The sequence below is a fragment of the Notamacropus eugenii genome, chromosome 6, assembly GCF_028372415.1.
Source record: "Notamacropus eugenii isolate mMacEug1 chromosome 6, mMacEug1.pri_v2, whole genome shotgun sequence".
Classification (NCBI taxonomy): domain Eukaryota; kingdom Metazoa; phylum Chordata; class Mammalia; order Diprotodontia; family Macropodidae; genus Notamacropus; species Notamacropus eugenii.
Window position 1 is genome coordinate 24,423,818 of NC_092877.1, and position 23,686 is coordinate 24,447,503.

The window sequence follows — 23,686 nt, forward strand, 5'->3', positions numbered from 1 at the left end:
TGCATCACAGGGTACAAGGGAGGGGTGATTTAAGGTGTAAGAAGACTGGAAAGGGGAGAGGTCATACGGTGAAGGACTTCAAAAAACAGAGACATCAGATATACTCCACGTGTTGCTTTTACTGGACTGTGTTAATCTCTGTTTTTTATTTTTTGTTAAAAGGGGTGACTTGCTGGGTGAGTGAGGGTGGGAGAATTGATTCAGAAGTGAAAATGATATAAAAACAAATGATACCTACCTATGTAATGTGTTCTAAAAGTCTCAGTGCAATTATTGAAGCTTAAATATGTATCTCTATATGAATATGTATATGAGGCAACATAGGCATGTGTGTATATGTACATGTATGTCTATTTATACACACACACATGAACATGTGTGTATATATAAGTACACACACACTTCCTCTCCCTTCCTCCTCTAGAAAAGGTTTGACCAGCACAGACTATAGTGGAATTGGCTACTTTATGTGAAAGAAAATTCAAATATGACTAAGTTTTCTGGTCTGATGGTGATGGTTTATAATAAGTAGTAGAGGAGCCACTGTCAAGAACAGGGTTGTGGGAAAGGGGAAGCACTATATTGGAGGTTTGCTGTGGTTGGATGATGGGAATCATAGGATCCTAGCTTTAGAACTGGAAGGATACTCAGAGGTCACTGGTTTTTGACTCCCTCATTTTACAGATCAGGAGAGTGAGGCTGAGTAAGGTTAAGTGACTTATTCAGAGTCACACAGTTTGTAAGCCTTAGAAGTAGAACTGGATCCAGATGTTCCAGACTCCAGGTTAAGTACCTTATGCACTTCCTGAGGAACTAATGAGTTGGAATTTGGCCAGATTAATTTTGAGGTGACAGTGACTTGCCCAAGGTCACCTAAGTAGGGAACATCAGGGGTGGGGATTTGAACCCAGGTCTTCTGACTCTGGGTCTAGCCAAAACAACTGAAGAGCGAGGTGGGGATTTCCTTTGTGGATATCTCAAGGGCAGCTGAAAAACCAGGACCAGAGTTCAGGGGAGGGTCAAAGAAGTAGGAGCATAGATTTGGGAACCATCAGCATTGAAGTGATAGATGATGTCCTAATAGTCTCCTTTATTTTTTTATTTTAGTTTTCCAAAAAGAATTTAATTTAAAAAATGGTTTCCAACTCATTTCAAAGAATGAATCCACTAGTGGCTTTCAGCCTTTATTGGTCTCATGGACATGCCAACGATTTTAAGGAGGTAGAATTACTATTGATGGAACTTCTCCAAAGAAGTGAAACTGACTTTGCTTTCCCTAGAACAGGTCCTTCCTGACTTTATTGTGCTATTCCCTCTACCTGGAATGCTTTCCTCCCTTATCTGCACCTGTTAAAGAGTCCTACCTACACTTCAAGGCAAAGCCGCCTTCTCTAAGTTTTCTCTGATCTTCCCAGGTGAAAATAATATCATCTCCTCCACTGGATTATACAGTCTGAAGAGTATTGATTGCATCTTACTTATCTTTATATCTGCCTAGCACAATACCTGGCACATAGTGAGGTATTAATACATATAAATGAAAATAACCCAAAACAAACCTTCCAGAAGACATAATGGAGTTTCTGTACTGAAAGATGGCAAGAAGCCCACATCACACCTACTGTTCACACAACTGTATATACAAGCATTGTCCAGATAAGAATTCATCACTCTTGGGTATACTATTTTGAGTTTTTGGCTTTATAGTTTTCTGTTTTTTGCTTATCCTCTTTCGACATATTTTAACTAGATATCATAGGAAAGGGAAAGTGTTAGCCAGATGTTAGGGGAAAATGAGAATCTTTCCCCAACTCACCTAGCCAAAAAAGTGTGCCAAGGAAGATATTAAATGAAGGGTGGAGAGGGAAGGAGTTTGGCTGTTGGGAGACTTTCAGGCACGTGGGTCAAAGTGAAGGAATTGGAATATTGCTATTTCTTCAGCTTTCCTTTGATGCATTTGGTTTCTAGATCTGTGGAGCTGAATTTATTTGGGTAATTGTGAAAGAATTTTGCAGGTTCTTTCTACCATTTGTGTTGTGTGTGTATGTTTCTATGTAACATGTGTATGGCTAATATGAAGAGGATAATCTAGACATTTTCCATGCTAACTTTTACTGCCTCCATGGAAGTCTTTTGTTGTAGTAAGGTGGCAGAGAAAAAGTCAAGATCATAAATGAAAACCCATATTCCAAGTTTATTCTGCCTTGAAAATTTGTGGATTTGAATGGAAGGAATTATTAGACATCTGATCTCTCTTAAAGAGACTCTTGAAAATTGGACCTATGAGGAATTAGCTTCAGTGGAACAACTCTGGGCTGAGTTAGAGGAGAAACTGATGCTCTAGGAAGAAAGAGACCACAAGAAAATGCCATATTTCCATGCAAGGAAATGTGGGATGAGGAGGACCAACAGTCCACACCCTTCAGAGGGCATATCAACTCCTCAGGCCACCACTCTCTTGGCTCCCTGGACCTTTCTCAAGGAACGCCTGTTACAGGAAGGTATTACCTTCAGATAAGTTCATCTAGTAACTCTTATTACCCTACATAAGAGTTGATGAAATATCAGGTTGGGCTGCTATGGAAATGATTCCCTGCTGCTCCCTGAAAACAGAGCACTTGGGTTTCAGGTTTTGTCTTTATCTGATGGGACCTATTTCTCTGCATTTCTATAGTCATTTGATTTTTTGTTCCTTTGCCTCTTCTTACCCCACTCCACCTACCACATTAGTTCTCCTCTTTGAGTCTGATAAGCCCCTGTGGGACACATGTGAGCAATTTTTTACATTAGCCTGTCTCATTATGGTGAATAATATTAAGGAAGGCATCCTGGTACAGTAGAAAATACTGACTGTGGAGTCAGGATGCAGGTTCAAATCCTCCCTCAGATGGGTGTTGTCCTTTAGGACCATGGCTAAGTCCTGATCTCATTGGCCTCAGTTTCCTCTTCCAGAAAATAAGGGGGCTAGCCTTAGATGACTCCTCTTTTAAAAAATATTTTATTTTTTCCTCAAATACATGTGAAAACAATTTCAAACATATTTTTGAAAATTTTTGAGTTCCAAATTCTATCCTTCTTCCTCTCCCCTTCCTCCTCTTCAAGATAGCAAGTATCTGATAGAGGCTACACAATCTTCTAAAATATTTCCCTCATTAGTTATTTTGTGGAAGAAAATTTGAACCAAAAAAATGAAAGAAGAAAGTGAAAAATAGTATGCTTCAGTCTGTATTCTGACACCATCAGTTCTTTCTCTGGAGACAGATAGAGCTTTTCATGAGTCCTTTGGGACTATTTTAGATCACTGTATTGTTGAGAATAGCTAAAGTCATTCACAGTTGTTCACTGTGCATGTTTGTTGTTTCTGTGTACAGTGTTCTCCTGGTTCTGCTCACTTCATTCTGCATCAGTTCATGTAAGTCTTTCCAGGTTTTTCTGAAGTCATCCTGCTTGCTATTTCTTATAGCACAATAGTGTTCCATTCCATCATTACTTAGATGGCTTCCAAGAGGCTTCCAACACTAAATTTAGGACTATCTACTCTTTTGGTAAAAGACAAGATTGCAGCAGAATTCCTTTCTCTTTCAGATGTATGTTTCTGAATGAATTGATTTCTTTATCCTGATTTACAAAATCAAAGAGCAGCCCAGAAAATCATTTTGTGTACTGATTATAGAAATATTCAAAAGTAGAACTCTATGACTAGTAGAGGACAGCTACGTGGTACCATAGGGCACAGATCATCTGGACTGAAGTCAGGAAGACTCATCTTTGTGAGTTCAGATCTGGCCTCAGACACTATCTATGTGACCCTGGATAAGTTATTTAACCCTGTTTGTCTCAGTTCCTCATCTATAGAAATGAGCTAGAGAAGGAAATGGCTAACCACTCTAGCATCTTTGCCCAAAAAATGCCAAATTGGGTCATAAAGAGTCACACATGAGTAAAACAACTTGCAAAACGACTATTAGAAGGACCCCTCACTTTAAAGATATGGAATCCCCAGACTAAGGCGTGAAGATCTTACATGACTGTTCAAGATCATGCACATAGCCGTTCATTGTTAATTAGAACTGGAAGTGACCTTAGTAGTCATCAATTCCACCCCCTTTCTTTTACAGATAAAGAAAATGAAACTCAGAAAGAAGCAATCAAAGTCAGGGACAAGAGAGAAGATTCTAGATGCCAGGTCTCCTATCTCTTAGTTTAGTTTCTTGGGTGTAATGAGACTCAAATGACATAATGGATGGAAAGCATTTTGCAAACTTTAAAGAGCTATATAAACGCCAGATATTATTATTGTTATTATTAGGCTAGTCAGCACACTTTCCACCACATTCTTGCTGAGCTCAAGTAATGTTTATGGAGCCATATAGTGGTGTGTTGGTATATATTTAACACCTAGGCTCTCCAGGAAAAAAAATGGATGCACACACTTTCAATTTTAATCTGCATTATGAACACTTTCCTAAGTCTAGACAATCAGCCAAACCATCACTCATCCCCTGATTTGTAACTTGTTGATCACTAAGGTGTAAATGCTTACAGTGAACATTTAATGATCTCTCCACAAGAGTGAACACTCTTGTTTAGCTCTTTCCATTATCATACCTTGCCTTCCTTGGTAATATTTGAATTAGAAAATGATAACATGAGAAAAAAAAGTCAAGAATTTAAATTAGAATCTGCACATGTAATAACAAATAACAAACATTATAATCAAATAGATCTGTGATCTTATCCATTTGGCTTCTCCCTCCCTTCCAGTAATGTAGATCACAACTCATCTAGGTTTCTCCTGTTGAACCCATATTTAGTACTTGTTAGTGGATGCTATCTCTCATAGGTTGTTGTTCAGCTGTTTCAGTAGGGGTTTTCTTGAGAAGGATATCAGAGTAGTTGACCATTTCCTTCTCCAGCTTATTTTACAGATAAGGAAACTGAGGTGAACCAAGTTAAGTGTCTTGCCCAGGGCCACACAGATAGCAAGTGTCTGAGGCTACGTTTGAACTCAGATCTTCCTAACTTGGCATTCTATACACTGGGTCATCTAGCTGCCCCAAACACTTAAGGGTGGGAGGAGAAAGAAAAATAGTTATTTCTTGGAAAAATCCAAGAAGGAACTGTCAATCAAGAATACTAGAAGGCATTAGGATCCTGGAAGCCAAGGGAAGAACAGTCAGGGTACAGTAGTTAGGAAACGTCAGGAAGAGAATATTCAGAAGGAGTAGGTGATCATTGGTGTCTAATGCTCCAGAAAAAGTCAAGGAAGATGAGGACTGAGGAGAGGTCAATGGATTTTTGAGTGGCTTGGTGACCTTAGAGGGAACAGGAGCAGTAGAGTGCTAGTGAAGGAAAGTTGATTCTGGGAAGTTGAGGAGTGAATTGGCAAGGAAATACAGGGAGCAAGCAGACTATACATGAGAGATGTTGAACAATAAGGGGAAAATAAGGATGTGGTGGGGTAGCCTCAAGGGGAAGTTTGAGGATGAGAGAGACCCGAATTTGATAAATTCTGAATAACTACAAGGCTGATATATAACACACAATTAAAACAAGACTGAATGTTTTTAAAATAACTACCACACTTCACTTAAAGTATGCTACAGTAGTCACAGCATTCAAGATTCAGAATTCCAATCAGTGAATTGCACGAGGTGCTGTTCACATAGACCTTTTGGGCTGTTAGAGCTAGGGGAGGCTGGAGGTATCATCTAGGTCAGGAGTTCTTAACTTGAGGTCCACTGACTGCCAAGGGTCCTGCATGGATTTTAAGGGTTAGTGAACTTGTATGGGGAAAATGACACCTTTATTTCAATGAAAATGATTTTCTTGGTCATATCTTTTATTTATTTAATATTATTACTCAGAGAAGGGGTCCATAGACTTCATCAGACAGCCAAAGGGATCCAGGACACCAATAGAGGGAGCTGTAGACTATCAATCCCCTCACTTTACAGATGAGGACACTGAGTCCCAGGGAAGTGATGGGGCTTGCTTAAAGTCATACAATGAGTCCGCTTTGAGCTAGGACTAGAACCCAGGTCAGTGTTATAGCCTCTACACCATATATCACCATCAAATGTTCAGTTCTCTATATGTAGCATTTTCTGAACATTATAATTGTAATATTGTAGATATGCATATATATATATTTGTATATGGGGTGTGTATATATCCATATCTATATTTTCAGTTCTTTAGATCTTGTCTTATTAGGCATACAGTAAAAATTTACTTATTAATTAAAGGTGCAAGAGCTAATGTGAATGAATGAAAAGTCCATGTTTAATATTTTAAAATGTAATTTTATAACACAATACAGAACTGACAGTAATTGCTAAAAGAAAAAAAGTCCCATAGTGGTAGATTGGATTTAGCTTGTTCTATTGAATAGGTCAAATCTCTCTCTCCATTGTTAGCTTGTTTGCAGTATGGCTTTGCTTGGCAAACTGTACCTTTGCAGAAGGCTTAAAAGTTAAACTTTGTTTCAACCCTCAATAGAGTTCCTTTTTAGAATTTATAGAGCTGAGAGCAGTAAGGTTTTTCTCTATTTATTTTAAATAGGGTGAAGCAGTTTGGTATACTGGGATGTGGTCTGGCCTTGGAGTCAGGAATACCTACTTTCAGGTTCTGCCTGCCACATACAAACTGTGTGATCTTGAGAAAATAATTTAATTTTCCATTTCCTTAAGAAGACTTTTAAAGATTATCTGCATGGATGAAAGGAGTCTCCACACAGGAATTCCCTACATCAGGGAAATGGCAGATCAAACCAAAACAAAGCACTTTCTTTTACTGGTTTTAGAAGTTTTAGAAAGGAAAATGAAATGCATAAACTAGATATCTCATTCACTATTGGAAATCTTATATTAGTAATTAAACACATTTTTTTTCTTTTCTATCTCACCCACTGTTCAAAAGAAATGACTTTGATAGTAGCTCCTCTTATGCTGCATCTATATTCAATCCTTTGGATTATAAAAAACAAGAATAAAATCTACTCGGATAGTAAGCAAGACACTTTTCCAATCTCAAGACAGGTTTTCCTTACCACCTTGCAGTCTCAGACTGTGTCCCCTCTGTGGTCAGCCTCTGTCAGATCAGAAAATTCAGTCATTTGACTATTAAAGCCAATGTAATTGGGGATCTGCTGAAAACCAATCCTACAAAGGTAGTGTTGGCTCATCCACATTCTTTCCTATCATTATCTGGACTGAATTACTGATAGTCACAAAAACAGTTCCATTAAGTCCTTGCCCTCCCTCACAGTGCACTGCCCTGACTTTCCCTTCTGAGTAAGGGAAAAGAATGCCCAATCCATAAGGTCCAAATGACACGTCAGGTGTGAAATCATGCAAAGTTTTTGGTGAACCAAGAAAATAATAATAGGAATAATTAATACTAATAACAGTTACCTCCTGTTCTGAATCTCCTCCACGTCTCCTTTTGCAAATGAGTGGAGACCAGTCACAACACACACAGTCCCCAGCCTTCTTCTGCAACGTGGTCCTGCCTTTGGTGGCACTCTTTCTAAGAAGCTGGTGTTTCCTGCTTCTGCCACTGGCCCTGCTGCCCTGCCCCCAGTGGGTACATGACACAATGCCACTTGCAAATGAAGGGGGATGGCCCAATCAGAAGGTGCAAAGAAACTCTGCAGGGATCCTGAGGGTGAACAAATAAATAAAAAGGACCTGAAGGCTTCCAAGCCTTAAAGTGGAGAAGCTGAGCAGGGAGAAAATGTGTCTGCCGAGAAATTCATAATGCAACCTTCCCTGCCTGGGGCCGGCTGAGTCCCTGCTCTCTCCTGGGGCAGCAGCAGCTGCATTTTCCCCCTCCATCTGTCCCTAGCACCAGCTTTCTCCTGCTTAAAACACCAGGGCTTCGAGTTATACCTGTTTAACAAATCAGAAGACAATCAGCCTCTAGGTTACCCAGTGACCTGAAACTCCTTTGGTCTCCTTGGTTGCCTGGTTTCTAGTTCCCAGGACAATGACCTTGAGAACCTCAAAGAGAAGAGTCCTGAATAGTACCCAGCTCTCCTGGACACTGCTCACTAAAGACACAAGCCCCATGCCTGACTGCCTTCTTCCTTCCAAACTCTAGGCAAAGACTTGGCAGCTCCTGGGGCTAGCACATGGCTTCATTATCACCCAAGGCTGCCTGGCCATCCTTACAAGAGGGGGAGGAGGAGAAAAGAGAAAAGGATGAAGAACAGAAGGGTGAAGAGGAGGATGGAGAAAGACCAGAAGGAGACAAGAGCAGGGAGAAGAGGGAGAAGAAAGAGTCAGAAGGGAGGAGGAAAGGGGAAAAAGAAAAGGCAGGGCAAGGGGAAAGAAGAAGAGGAGGAGGAAGAAGAAGGTAGAGTAAAAGAGGGATAGGGAGAGGGTGAGCAGAGGACCAGGTGAAGAGAGGAAGAGAAAGGAAAGAGGAGGGAGAAAGGAACCAGGAAGAGGAGGGGTGTAAGGAGAAGGGGAAGGAAGATTGGGGGGGGAAAGAAAATCAGGAGGAGTGAGGAGGAGAATCATCTTAAAAATTGCTAGCATTTACTTAGCACTTTTAGGATTTCAGAGCTCTTTACAAATATTGTCTCATTTTATCCTCCCAACAATCCTGGAAGGGTGGTGCTTTTATTATCCCCATTTTACAGATGAGGAAACTGAGGCAAATAGGGTCATAGAGCTGGTAAGCGTCTAAGGCTAGATTTGAACTTAGAACTTCTTGATTTCAGGTCCAAGGGAGGAGCATTAGGAAGAGGTAAGAGTAGTAAGGCAAGAGGGAGTATGGGGAGGAATTGTTGTGTTTGTCCTTCATTTGAAGAGGACCATGACATCAAGATGATGACATGACTTGCAGCTGACTTTGAGTGAGGGAGGACTGTGCTAGGTCACCGGCCTCACTTTTTCCTGCAGAGCTATCTGGGTCCAGTGGCCTGATATTCATCAAGATGACTAGAGATGGCCCAGGATGCAATGGGAGACCCTGGCCCTTTCAGGCTAAGGTCTTACCACATTCTCACTTTGAGTGAGATACACCCATTCAGTGAATAGGTTCCTTTAAGTTATTCAAGGGATGGCCCCTTTAATAAAAAAAAAAAAATCAATTTGGGAGGGGAAGACCCTCAGGGTTCTTGGGTAAAAGAGAAAGGGAGGAATATCAGGGGGAGGAAGGGTAAGAAGGTGAAGAAAGACGAGTAGGAGGGTGGAGTGTGTGCATTCTTGATCTTCATGACTTCTCATTTTCCTGCATGATAGGGAGGAGGAGGATTAATGGAGAAGCAGAAGGAGATATTGGACCAGGGGCAGAGGGGACAAAGGCAAAAGAAAGAAATCTGGGCGAAGGAAGTAGCCTAATTATGCCATTGGCAGCCTGGGGCTGGAAGGCTTCCCACCTAGGAGAGAGAGAGAACAGACTGACTGAACGGGACTGGTCTCCATAGAATTCACACCCTCCCTCCTCCACCAGTCTCCTCTCTGGGAAAATACCCATAGTCACCTCAGCCCACAGCCTGTTGTTTCTTGTCTCGTTGGTTTTCCCAGCTGCTGCCAAGTAGAAAATCAGGGAAAGAGAGCACACTGAGAGAGACAATGAGCAGGGCACAATTGGCCAAGTCTCTGCTGGGTTCTGTAGGTGGCTGCTGGCTTGTCTATGAAGCCCTGCACTTCAAGACTGGTATACTGCCCAGACCTCGGAAAGATGCAGCCACTATAGGATGGCCTCTTTTTTGGAACACAGAATGGATTGTACATTGGGGTGCCTCTGACAGACTGTCTTTCCTGCCTCCCTCCCTTCCCTCCCCTTTTTCCTCCTCCATTCCTTTCCTTTTTTCTCTCCATTCCCTCCTTCTCTCTTTCCTTTCCTCTTTCCCTTCTCTCTCCCTTCCTTCCCTTTTCCTCCCTTTCTTCCCTTCTCCCTTCCTTTTATCTCCTTTCCCTCCCTCCTCCCTTCCTTCTCTCCCTCCTTTTCATTCTTCTATCCTTCTTTCCCCCTTCCTTCCCTCCTTCCTCTCTTTCTTCTTCTCTCCCTCCCTTTCTTCCTCCCTCCTTCCCTTTCTTCCTTCAGTTCTCTTTTTGCTCCTCCCTTCTTCCCTCCTCCCTTTCTGTTTACTTCCTCCCTCCTCCCTTTCTGTTTACTTCCTCCTTTTCCTTCTCCCTTTCCTTCTCCTTTTCCCTTTTTTCCCTCCTTCCATTCCCTCCTCCTTCCCTCCTTTTCTCTCCTCCCTTTTTCTTTCCTTCCTTCCATCCTCTTTCCTCCTTCCCTTCTTTTCCCTCTCCCTTCTTTCCCTTCCTCATCCCTCCCTTCCTTCCTTTGCTCTCTCCTTTCCTTCTCTCCTTTCTTCCCTCCCTCACTTTTTCTTTCTTCCATCCATCCTTCCTTCCTTCCTTCCCTCTTCCTTCCTATCTGACTCTAATTTCTTCTTCTCTATCTCATCCTGTGCCTTTCCCCTTCCAAAACCAGTTGTCTTCCCTTACCGCAATAAATAGTAATAATAGCTAGCATTTGTATGGTGATTTACAATATGTTATCTTATTTAATCCTCACAAAAACCTTGTTATTACCAATGTCCCCATATGACAGATGAGGAAACTGAGACTGAGAGAGGTTAGGAGACTTGCCCAGGGTCACATAAGCAAGTAAGTATCTGAGGCAGGGTTTGAACTCTCATCTTCCTGCCCTCACGTCCAATATTATCCTTTGTTTCACCTAGCTGCCCTGTCTCCCTGCTTTCCCAGGCTATCCCCCCTTTGCTTGTCTAACGTTCTTCCCTTCAAAATCTTGACCTGATAATTAGCCAGTTCAAATTCATACCATCCTTTATCCCTGAGTACTCTGTTCTCTTGCTGTATTGCTTGGCTAGGAAATGCTAGTTTTGATTTGTGGGCTCTCTCCTTATCTCTGTAATTGTGGATTCCTAGTGCTGTCACTTTCTGTACTCCAACCCTGCGTTGCTTTGACCATCTTCCTTCTTAGTTTCTCTTGTGGCTGTATGTAAATGGAAGAGTCACACAAGTGTGCTGATTGGGTCCACTACAAATTTGTGTTGTCTAATCTCCATTAGGTCTTCATTTCTGCACGCCAATGCTTTTACCTGAATGACTCTCTGTCCTACTCCTCTGAGAATCTACTACTAAACAAATCTTCTTTGCCCAAGTCATCTGTTTTCCCCTTTTCACCCCCTTTAAACAGATGACTTTTATCAAACACTTTCCTGAGGAAAAGTGAAGCCATTCATCAGGCGCTGCCATATGTCCCCAACTTTATACCCTAAATCTTTTACCTACCCAACATTTCTACTGCCTCCTTTGCTCCAGTCTTAAAGGAAGAGGTAGCCTTTCTCTTTACAAACACTGACTCCTCCACCTGTGCCCTTGGTCCCATCAATCAATCCATTAGCACTCAATAAGTTAGTGTTTATTGGACACTTTCTCTGTGCCAGGCATTTTGCTAATAGGAAAATAGGAAGATAGAAATGAAACTAGTTCTGCTCTCAAGTAATGTTCTTCCCTTCTCCGCTGGAATCTCATCCTTTCAAATATAACATTATAATATAATATAATTAATATAATATATAATATAATATATCCTTTCAAATATAATCTCTTCCTAACTTTCAGTCTTTCCTTACCCTCTTGTTCCTTCCTCTATAAATATACCTAGATCTCGATCCTTAAAATAGCCTCCTGTTGGTCCTCCCAACATCTTATACCATATGCCATAATGGACTCAAAATGGGTACATGAACTGAATATTAAAAATTATGTGCTTAAAAATCTTAGAAGAGAAGCACTTTCATGGTGAATTCTCAACCAAATAAGGGAGAGAGATTATCATAAGAGATATAATTCATAATAATTTAGCAGCTTTTGCATGAGCAAAATGAGCACAGATAGCATGAGAAGAGAAGTTGCCAACTGGGGATAAAATCTTTGCATGAAGTATTTTTCATAAGGGACAAATTGATATTCAACATTGTGTGTATATACATGTGCGCACACACACATATATCCCACTGGGAAAACATTACATTAAATATCTCTAAAGGATTGAGAGTTTACATATATATGTATACATGCACATATATCTGTATATATCCTAACATATATACTTACACATATACGCCCTTATATGTCATACATATATGGAACATGTATGAGACTTACATAAAAATGTATGACCAAATTTGTTGTTTAGTCTATTAGTCATGTAGGACTCTTTGCGTCCCTATTTGGGATTTTCCTGGCAGAGATACTAGAGTGGTTTGCTATTTCCTTCTCTAGCTCATTTTACAGATGAAGAAACTGAGACAAACAGAGTTAAGTGACTTGCCAAGAGTTACAGCACTCCAGTCTGAGACTGGATTTGAACTAGGATCCGCCTGACTTCAGGGCCAGCATTCACTCCACTATGCTGCTTGATGTGACCAAAATCTGCTCTTTAAAAGATAAATGGTCAAACAACATGAGTAAAACAACTTTCAAAAGAATAATTGCACTGTTGCAAACAACAATAAATTAGAGAAATGCAAAGCAAAATGACACTGAGGTTTCACCTTAGGCCCAAGCAGCAAAAAAAGACTCAAAGAGGAATCGTTCATTTTGGAGAAATTGTAAAAAGTCGGATTCATTAATGTACTTTTGTAGTGTTCTGGAAAACAATTGGACTTAGGTTAAGAAAATGACTCAGATGTCCATACTTTGACTATACTTGGATCATGCTTTAAGTCTTATACCCTAAGGAGGTCAAAGAAACAAAGAGAGGTACCCCATGCACACCAAAATGTTGTTGGAGTCAGTGAAAAGGCATTTATTAAGCACCTTTGGAGTGTGAGGAGCTGTGTTAAGCACCAAGGGAGGCAAAGAAAGGTAGAAAAACAGTCCCGTCCTAGTTCATTCTGATGATGGAGGCAACATGGGAACAAACACGTACAAACGAGCCATATATAGTTTAAATAGGAAATAATTCATAGAAGGAAAAGCATCAGAATTAAGAATTAGGAAAGTCTTCTTGGAGGAGGGAGGCTTTTAACTGGGACTTGAAGGAGTCTAGGGAAGCCAGGAGCTAGAGGGGAGAAAAACATATGGGGTTAACCAGAGAAAATTCCCAGAACCAAGAGATGTTGTGTCTTGTTCAATGTCTGTGGAGTGAAGTTACAGCAGGAAGTAAGGGGTAAGAAGACTGATGTGTGTGTGTGTGTGTGTGTGTGTGTGTGTGTGTGTGTGTGTGTGTGTGTGTGTGTGAGAGAGAGAGAGAGAGAGAGAGAGAGAGAGAGAGAGAGAGAGAGAGAGAGAGAGAGAAAGAAGGAGGAGGAGAAGTAGCACAAGCCGTAGTAGTAGAAGGAGAAGAAAGAGAAGTTGTAGTAGGAGAAGGAGAAATAGTAGTAGAAGAAAGATAAAAAGGAGACAAAGACAGAGAGACAGCGATAGCCAAACTTGGTCAGATCTGTGCTTCAGGAAATTCCTGTGGAGGCTGAATGGTGGATGAATTGGAGTGAAGAGAGACTTGAGGCAGGCAGACCCACCAGTAGCTATTGTAGTAGTCTAAGTCTGAGGCGATGAGAGCCTCCCCCCGAGGGTCAGCACTGTCCAAGGAGAGTAGCACTTTTTTAATGGCAAAGAACTGAAAACAAAGTAGATGTTCATTGTTTGGGAAATAGCCAAAACAAGTTTTCTTGCATTAACGTCTTGGGATATTGTGCTGTAAGAAACAATGAATATGATGAATACAGAGAAGACTGGAAGACATTAATGCAAAGGAATCAGAGTCAGGAAAACAATGTGTACAATGACTACCAGTGTAAATGAGAAAAAAAAACAGCCTTTAAAAAATAAAAGAAACTGAATTCTATGAGATTATAATAATAAAGGTTGGCCTTAAAGAAGAGGTATTAGAATGAAACTACTTTTTTTTTCAAAGGTGGATGACTGGCTATGGAAATATAAGTTATGTTTTTCAACCAATGATATTCCAAATATATATACATATATGTAGACATATATGTATGTTATTCTGTCCTTTTTTGTTATTTAGATGCTACATTATGCCTAGTGAGTCATCACTTAATTGTTTTTCTACTGTAGAAAATTGAATTCTTCAAGGTTTCCAAAATGCTATATATATATCTGATTTAAACCATAGAACAATCCTGTGTGGTAGGTGCTAGAGAGATCCTTTTCTTCATCTCACGCATGGTGAAACTGAAGCTTTGAGTAGTTAAATAAATTTTCTGTTTGTCATATACTTAATGGTAAATGGAATTTGAACTCAGATTTTCCTGACTCCCATTCCAGGACACCATCAACTTCATCACATTGTTTCCCAAGAACTATCTTCTTACCTTTGGCAAAAATCCGACTTGGTCACAATGAATATTTTTTCTGGATATTCTTTTATAAAATTTACTAGTAAAAAAATCATTATTTCTTCCTGATTTATCAAGATCATATTTTTCTCAAGAACAGAGTTTGATAGAGTTTGCTCTTTATTACTGAGAATAATTTATGCAACAGCATAGGTGTTAATTGCTCTTTGTGTTCAGTAGAATTTGTTTGTAAATACATATAATGCAGAAGGTTTTGCTTTTGGTAGTCATTAATGACTTGTGTAATTTCTTTTTCTGAAGTTAGTTTGAAATCTTGATTTCTTTTATTAATTTGTCTATTTTAATTATATTTTATTTTTAAATCATTCATTTATTTCCTCAATTAACGGGTATATAAATATGAATAATAGTTTCTGATGATTCACTTTATTTGCTATTTTTATGAATGAATATATCTTCTTCATTCTTTATTCTGGCAATTAAATTTTATTCAGTTAAAAAAATAAAATTAGCTAATGGTTTCCAAGCTATTTTTAACCTTTGGCATATGAATTAGACAGAAGGAAAAATGGAAGAACACAAATGCTGACTCTGCGGCAAATGGACAGGACACATGCTTCCCTGAAATACGCCAAATTTGTTATTCGTGAGGCTGGATCACATGGTTTCTAGCAGACTGCTGCTAGAAGTGTAGGGCTCTTTAATTATAAATATTTCTGTATTATCCGTATACATGTATAATACATAGGTGTGATTATATGAATAGCTGCACACATATGATGCACATCTCTGTGTAAGTGCATTTCATGGACATATGTATGTGTACATTATATATATGTGTGTATAACATGTATAATAAAATATATACTCACAAATATATATGTCTACATGTTTATGTAATACACATGTATATAAGCATACGTAAATATGTGTAAAAAGTTCACGCACAAGAATAAGAAGTTGCTGGTATGAATGCAGGTGAGGGGGAATTATGCGGTTTCTAGATGTAGTTGCTTTTTTCATTATTCTTTTCATTTGTTCAGCACCTACTGTATGCTTAGGCATTTTGAAGCACTTAGCACACAGTAGTATCAAAGAAATCCCCTTATATAGAATCTAATGGTTCCCAAATGCTTTACCTATGCAATCTCATTCCATCCTTCCAAGAATTTGTCAGCTCAAACCTACGTCCTGTGACCACAGGTCCCAAGTTCTTTCCTTTGTACCACATCGCTAGAGAGGACCTGAACTTTGCTGTGTCCCTCTGGGAACAAGTGGGAGAGGATGGGAGGAAAGAATTGCTACTTGTTTTGCTGCTGATGGAAGTGTATGGAAGGATTTTTGCTGTGATGATTCAGAGCTGTACCCAGGACTGGCTCATCTTTGCTGAAAAAAAAAAAAAAAGCTAGTCTTAGGTGTTCCTGCAAAAGTCCCTAATCCCAAAGCAAACTCTTCTTTCTTTCATTGCTCTGTGGGAGAATCTGTGCGATAGACATCTTATTTTCTCTCAGGAGGTTCCCAAGGGAACCAAGCTCACACAGTTTACTCCTTTTAGAGAGCTTGGTCCAGTTCCACTTGGCTGACTGTCAGCTATCTGAGCCTGAGGGAGGAAGAGTTGTTTTCCAGGCAGTCTTTCCCCCACCGCCCCTCTTCAAAGTATTCTGTGCATGGGAATAAGGGAGAGAAAATGGATTTTTTAAAAAATGCTTTAAATTTAGCTTACTTCTTATGCTACCCTTAGCAAAAAATAAATAAATAAATAAAATGAAAATGACTAAGGGTTTCAAACTGAACAGCTGAGAAATAAGAAAATGATTACCATTTGACCCTGAGAGTCCTCCAGTGGCCATTCTAGGTAAGACCCAAGTTGAGAGGGGAGTATGAGTGAGCCAAGTCGCCCTAGACCAAGAATCTAAGTTAGCAAGCAGAGATGTTTCCATGTGAAATAATTGCCTCCCTGATTGTTAATTATTTCTATAACATAGTACACACTTAGGGTGAACATTGCTTTTATAATGATTCTTTGAGAAATTGCTATCTTCAAAGTGGTTGTAAAAAAACTTCATATTTTGTGCTTTTCCCCAAATCAACACTGAAGTTATTTATGTTTCATTAAGTATCTTCCGGATGATAATGAGATCACTAGCGTGGTTATTATCTTAATCTTCTCTTTTTGTTTAATGGAATCCAGATAGGAATGGTGCTGGAAGAAGTCACTAACTTACCGTTCTTCTTTTATTTATTTATTTTAGTGTTCTTTGGATAGGTAAATAAAATAACTGCTTTTTGTAGCTGAATAAAAATATTATGAAATAAGCTCATCTTCTCTGGATTCCCTAAATGCATTCCTGGTACTACTTTAATAACAGGATGATAACACAACTCATCCTCTTTACAATTCATTTTAATTTCTTCTGTTAGGTCTCTATATTTTGAAAGCTTTTCATTCAGTGAGGTTAGGAAATGATGAGTATTTGATATAGTAACATCTGTTAAATATTTTGTTCTTATATTTTTATGGATCAGAGTTATATGTGAGTGGTTGTGGGAAACAGTTAAAGATGTTTTAATTCTGGTACATTATATTCATTTAATTTTCTTTCTTTCTTTTTTACTCGCCTTTTGTACTTTAGTATGTTTTGTCAATATCTTTGCTTTTATATTGACTAAATTTCCCTTGGATGCTTTTTTTCTCCTCCCAGTGAGCCATATAGAAAAAGAATAGAAAAAAAAGCAGCAAAAGTGATTGACACATAGAAAAAGTCTCATGTTATATAAAATATTCCACAGTTGTGGGCTCCCAACCTCTACAAAGGAGTTGGGGGACAAGCTTGTTCTTTACAATTTTACAATATTTGGTTTTTATTGTTTTATCCATTGTGAATTTTTTTTCTGTGTGTGTCTCTGTGTACTTGAGTATGCATGATTTTCAGTGTATCTGTAGTCCCCAAAGCAGATTTTGATTCATTGTTTTGGTAAGTGTCTAAACTTAAAAAAGTGTTAATAATGCAGATTAAGTTTAAAAGTGTGTATTTGCATCTCCCCCCTTTAAAAATTTACCACTGGTCCTCTGTGTTATTCTATAAATGTTACTTGAATTAGGCAGGAGTGCGATAAGAGGCTTAGGGAATGAGGTCATCACCAAACTGAGGACCTGGTTACTACAGGCTAACAATAATTAACAATAATAAACGCACATTCCTACAGCACTTAAAAGTTTGCGAAGTGTTCATATCCTTTATCTCACTATCCCAACACCCATGAACACATTCATTGTTTCTTAGAGCATTGTAATAATATCCTACTATGTTAAAATGCTACAGTTTCTTTAGCTATTCACCAACTGATAGATAACTCTTTTGTTTTTAGTTCTTGGCTACCACAAAAAGTGCTGCTACAAATATTTGGGTGTCTATGAAACCTTGCTTACTCCATGAATTCCTTGGTGATACTTGCCTAACAGAAGAATCTCTTAGGTAGAGTATATGTTTTAGCCACTTTATTTGCATAATTCCACATTGTTTTCCAAAATAGATGTATTAATTCATAGCTCCACCAACAAATACTCAATGTATCTTTTCCCAATCCCTCCAATACTGGCTATTCTGATTTTTGATATCTCTGCCAATTTGTTGTGTATGAGGTGAAACCTCAGGAGTCATCTGGTTTGTGTTCCTCTTATTAACGATTCTGGTCATTCTTTCATGTGGTTGTGAATAATTGGCAATGTTTCTTTTGAGAAGGTTTTGTTCTGACTTCTCTTTTAGAGAATTACTTTTGCTTCTCTTAGTTGTCTATATATTTTGTTTAGCAAATCTATACCAGACATACTTTATGGAAGGATATCCCTTCCCAGCCCCTCTACCCCCAATTAATCACTTCCCTTATCCCATGTGCATTAGTTTTTTGGGGGCAAAATCTTTTCAATTTCATGGAAATAAAACTTCCCATCTTATCTTTTGTAATTGTGTTTGTCCCTTTTTTTCCATTAAGAATTCATTTGCTACTCATAGCTATGAAAAGGGATTGATCTCCTCCCCTTCTAATTTATTTTATATTATATTCAAGTTATGCATCCACTTTGAATTGATTATGGAATATAACATATATAATATAATATAATATGATATGATATGAGGTAATAATCTAAGTCAAGTGTGGGGAACTTGCAGCCTTGAGGCCATATGTGACCCACTAGGTCCTCAAGTGTGGTCATTTGGCTGAATCTAAACTTTGCAGAACAAATCCCCTTAATAAAAGGATTTGTTTTGTAAAGCTTGGACTCAGTCAAAAGGCCACACACCAATGCCATGTGTGGCCTCAAGGCTGCATGTTCCCCACCCCTGGTCTAAGTCTAATTATTGCCACACTGCTTTGCAACTTTTGTATCAGTTGTGATCATATGTTGAATTCTTTCCTAGGTAATAAATGTTCTTGGATTTATCAAACATTAGGTCATTGAGTTCCTTTATTTCTGATTTTCACCAGTCTAATCTGTTCTACTATTGGTCTACTTTTCAATTCAATTCTTTCACCATTGCCAAGTCATTTAACTGATTGTTGTTTTATAATTTGGTTTTGGTCTGGAAATGATCTCCCTTTATTCCTACATTAAAAAAAAAATCACTCAATATTGTAGATCTTTTGTTTCTCTCCATGAATTTTAAAATTATTTTATTTTGCATCATAAAGTTTCCCTTTATTTGGTGTAGCATTAAATCTCTAAATTTACTTTGGTAGTATTGCTATTTTTATTATGGTAAATATTGTTCTAACTTATTATCATTAGCACAACCTAGCCATGAGCACTGAATACTTTTCCAGTTGTCTTGTTTTTTTCTTTATTTCTCTGAGGAAGATGTTGTAATTGAATCTGTAAAAGAATTGAACATATTTTAGTAGATTGCCCCCAAGTATTTTAGAAAATTTGTGATTATTTTGGTTGTTATTTTACTTTCTATTATTGTGTCTTGGATTTAGTTATTATTATATAAAATGTTGTTGCTTTATACATTTATTTTGTGGCCTGCAAGATTGTTAAATTAATATGTTAAACATTAGTTTCTGTGCTTACTCCTTAAGGTTTTCTAAGCAAATCATCATGTCATCAAGAAATGTGGATGGTTTTTAGCTCTTCTTTTCCCATCTTTACACCTTATTTTCTTTTTCACGTCTTATTGCTGGCTCTTCTAGAATACTATGAAATAATGAGAGTGTGGGTGGGAGTGGATGTCCTTACTTTGCTCCTGTGTTTTGGGGATTTCTGATATGTTCTCGTACAATGTTTGCTTTTTGATGTATACACTTTTTATATAAAAAAGATCCCTTCATGCTTATACTCTGACTTTTTTTTCAGCATAAATGAGTGTGATACTTTGTCAAAGGCTTTTTCTGCATCTACTGAGATGATAATATGTTTTTTGATGTTTTTGTTTTTAAAATGATTATTTTGATAACTATTTTTACAACTTGATTAAGATTAACAATTTTTTGGATAAATTGCTATACTCTGATAGGATCCTATCTAAAACATTTAAATTTTTATTCATTGATATATTGGTCTATAATTCTTCTTTATTTCATCCTTCATTATTTAGGTACAGAAGTACATTCATGTAATAAAAGGAATTTAAAAGAATGCTTTCTTTCCAGATTTTTATGAATAACTTAAGTGGTTATAGGCATTAATTATTAAAAATCTGACTGAATTCTCCTGTAAATAAAATAGAGCCAGAAGGTTTTTTTTCTTTTTGTACTTTCTTTACAGTGAATCTTTTTTCCTTTTCTGTGATTTAAGATCATAATTTAGTGTAGCTCCATGATAGTATCTTTCTAGATGCCTTGGTATTAGATAGATTCTAATTTTTCAAGATGATGTTATATGCTCCACAGTTTCTACCATTACATTGCATGTTCTATATTGATCAGTAAGTCTGGGTTCCTAAAGAATAGCTGTTTTGTAATTTCTGGTGGCAATGATCTGATTATGAATCACTATCATAAACCCTTCCATTTCTAGGAAAAAAAATACACATGATTCAATCAAGTATTATTGACCTGTTTATCAACCTTTACTATTATAAAGTAAGGTCTGTTTGATCTAAAAGCATTTCTGTAATTTAGAAAAGCTTGTCATATATTTTGAGAACACCTTTTATCTTCTTTTTGACAAGGAAGTATTCATCTTTCTATAGCTTCCTAGCAGTGATAAACCCTCTGTTTAACCAAAATTGTGGGGTTTTTTTGTCTGAAAGCTAGGTCCACTGTGTTCCTTTTATTATGGCAAATATATGTTGAGTGGTTTTGTGTAGGTGTTAATAGCTCTGTGTTCTTTCCCTTAGGCTTTCACTCCATTAGGTCTCTTTAACATGCTCAGCTCCACCCTTTTTTCCTTTGACTCCATATATTTTGCCTAGAAAAAAACAAAGTATTTTTGTCTTCATACATTGGTTCTATTTCAAAGTTTTCATCTGAATTCTTCCTAGACACACACTAAGAGTATTATGCTTATATAGTCCAAAAGAGTTTGATATCACTGAGGAAACTTTCCCAAGATGAATTACCTGCTTAATATTCCCTTCATTAAGTCCCTATAACTCAATGTCATAATCTCTGTACATCAAGTTATTAAGATGACTCTAGCTATATTTCCTCTTTTAACTTGGAAGTCATGCTCAGTTCTATTTAGAAGTGATACTAATATACTTAAGGTTAAGCAAAACCATAGAGGGCTTAAATTGTCTGCCTGGAAGGAGCCACATTTTATGTAGATTGTACTTGACAGTATTGTGTTAGTGACATGTTTTAAGTAAAGAATAATTTTCCATGTGGATATCTAATACCCTAATGGTCTCACTATGTTTGGATCTGTCTTAATTTTTGTACTTCATGACTTGCCTAGTATTAAGGAATTTAAAGACTTTGCAAAATCCACAAAGGCCAAGTCAACAATCATTGATTAAATGCCTACAATGTGTTAGACCCTCTGCTAAGTGTTGGAGTGTAAAAGTGGCATAAATGCCATGGCATTTTTATGTAGCAGTAATAGATCGGAGAAGCTCCTCCTACCTAGATGAGGAAATTGAGATGCAGAATGCTTAAGTAACTTGTTATTCAACTAGGAAGTATCAAAAGCAACAGGGCAGCTAGGTGGTGCAGTGGATAGAACACCAGTGCAGGAGTCAGGAGGACCTGAGTTCAAGTCTCACCTCAGACACTTGACAACTCACTAGTTGTGTGACCTTGGGCAAAATTGCCTCATCCTGGGTCATCTCCAGTCATCCTGATGAATATCTGGTCACTGGATTCACATGACTCTGGAGGAGAAGTGAGGCTGGTGACCTGCATAGCCCTCTCTCACTCAAAACAAAGTCAAGTACAAGTCATATCATCATTTCTCTGATGGCATGGTCTTCTTCAGCAATGAAGGATGAACACGCACACACGCACACACATACACACACACACACACACATTAAAAGCAGCATTCAACCTCCTCCAACCTCATTCAGCATTCAAACTATTCTTGACTCCAAGTTTGTTGTTGATTTCACTGCTTTAGAAAGATATGTTAATGTCTTAAGATCACTGACCATAGTCATAATAGAAGGTATATCGGACTTAGAGATAGTCGGGTTCAAATTCTAGCTCTGATTCTTATTAGTCAGGTGTTGAGAAAATCCATAACACCTCACTATTTATCATTTTCATCAGCTGTAAGATGGACATGATAATATTTATACTAGCTCATAGAGTTATGAGGAAGGTATTTTGACTCTTAAAGTGGTATTTCAGATGAGTTATGACCATTAGTGGGAAGTTTATTGGATTTTACATCAGAAAACTGAGGTTAGAGTCCTGGTTATGCCAGCTACTCCTTGTGTGACTTTGGGTATATCACTTTGCCACTCCAGGCCTCATTTTGTCCATTTGTAGAATAAACAGGTTAAAATGATGGATTTTAGTTAATGTTGGACCTTAATTAGAGTCTAACTTACAGTCTTCTGACTTAATATTTTGTATATTTTCCAGTGTGGCAAACTGCCTTTCAACCTATCAATCAATCATTCAACAAGGAAGACTCACTTAACATCTCTTACCTTCTGATTCTTCATCTTTAAAACACGGAGGCTGACTAGATGGATTTCATAAGATTATAAGTTACTTGAGGGAAGTGACTGTCTTTTGCATTTTTTCTTAATCTGTTTTTCCTGGTGCTTAGCACAGTGTCTGGTATGCAGTAGGTGTTTATTAAATGTTTATTGATTGGTACTTTCTCTAAATCTATAATTCTGTGATTTATTTTTCCTTTTCTTGTCTGAAATCTTTGACCATCTTTTCTAAGCAAAGCAAAGATGTTGTCTCAGTATCTCCAATGTACTTTTATACATAGCTCCATCTAAAAAACACTTCTCTAGATGCATGGCAATTGTTATTATAGTCTTGAAGAGACTGAAGAATACTTCAAAGACCCCACTGGGGTGCTTTCTCTACAAAATATGGATTCCAACTCCTCTGTGACTTACTACAAATTCTTTGAGAAGTGTAGCTAAACGATTTATTGTGATGTGACCAAGTTGATTATGGCCCTCTCTAGTCTTATCTTGGATACTCCTTGGATAGAGCTTATCCACCACTAGGCCTATACTATAAGCCTTTCTGGCTTTGTCCTACTTTGTTCTGCTGGTATAACCATTGAGGAATGCCTAACCTCCATGCTACAAGAAAGCATACAGTAGTATAATGTCTAACTTTGTAGGGTTAGAGAATTGGATTTTGTGTTAGCATTTGCCATTTTTCAAATGACAAATTATACTAGGGAACATTTGATATTAAAACACTAATATCTTAATGCAAACAACTGATACCAGAAGGGCAATTGGGACCTGAAGCTTTGGTTAAAAAGTCTCCAAAAGGGAGAGGTGGAGAATTCTAGTAGATAAATATTATCTATTTCATAGCTATGTCCTACTCACAGATATCCCCTCTCTTCACTTCCTCTTCAGTCCCTCTCCTCCCTTCATCTTTGTTCCATGTCACAGGAGTTGTCAGGTTGCCTCTGGTTATAGAAACCATTTTTCCTTAGGCAACTGGTGAACACAAGGCGTCTGCTTTTCAAGGGAATCTTTTGAGTCTGAGGACTCAAGTCATTTTAAACTTGCACTAATTTTAGACAGCTGTTCTCTTCCACTTCTCTTCGGATCCCTGGAACACTTAATGTCTTACTGTTTACTTTAAAGAAGAAAGTGTTTACCAGAAGTAATGTTTGTTGAAAATGCTATATTGAGAAACTGGAGATGAGAGATGGTCAATTATACCTCAGTATGGGGTTGAGAGTCATTAAGTATTGGCTTCTTATGGTAGTTAAGT

At 38.0% G+C, this 23,686-nt stretch overlaps 1 protein-coding gene across 2 annotated transcripts in view; it reads right to left on the minus strand.

Moving 5' to 3' along the window:
- Positions 1-7,662, minus strand: part of BBOX1 (gamma-butyrobetaine hydroxylase 1) — an 80,713-nt gene extending 73,051 nt beyond the window's left edge. Inside the window, exon 1 of one of the 2 annotated variants that reach the window (XM_072619297.1) lies at positions 7,416-7,662. The gene's annotated coding sequence lies outside the window, so the exon portion shown is untranslated. The remainder of the gene's footprint in view (positions 1-7,415) is intronic. The other variant, XM_072619298.1, reaches the window with a different exon arrangement.
- Positions 7,663-23,686: the final 16,024 nt, after the last annotated feature.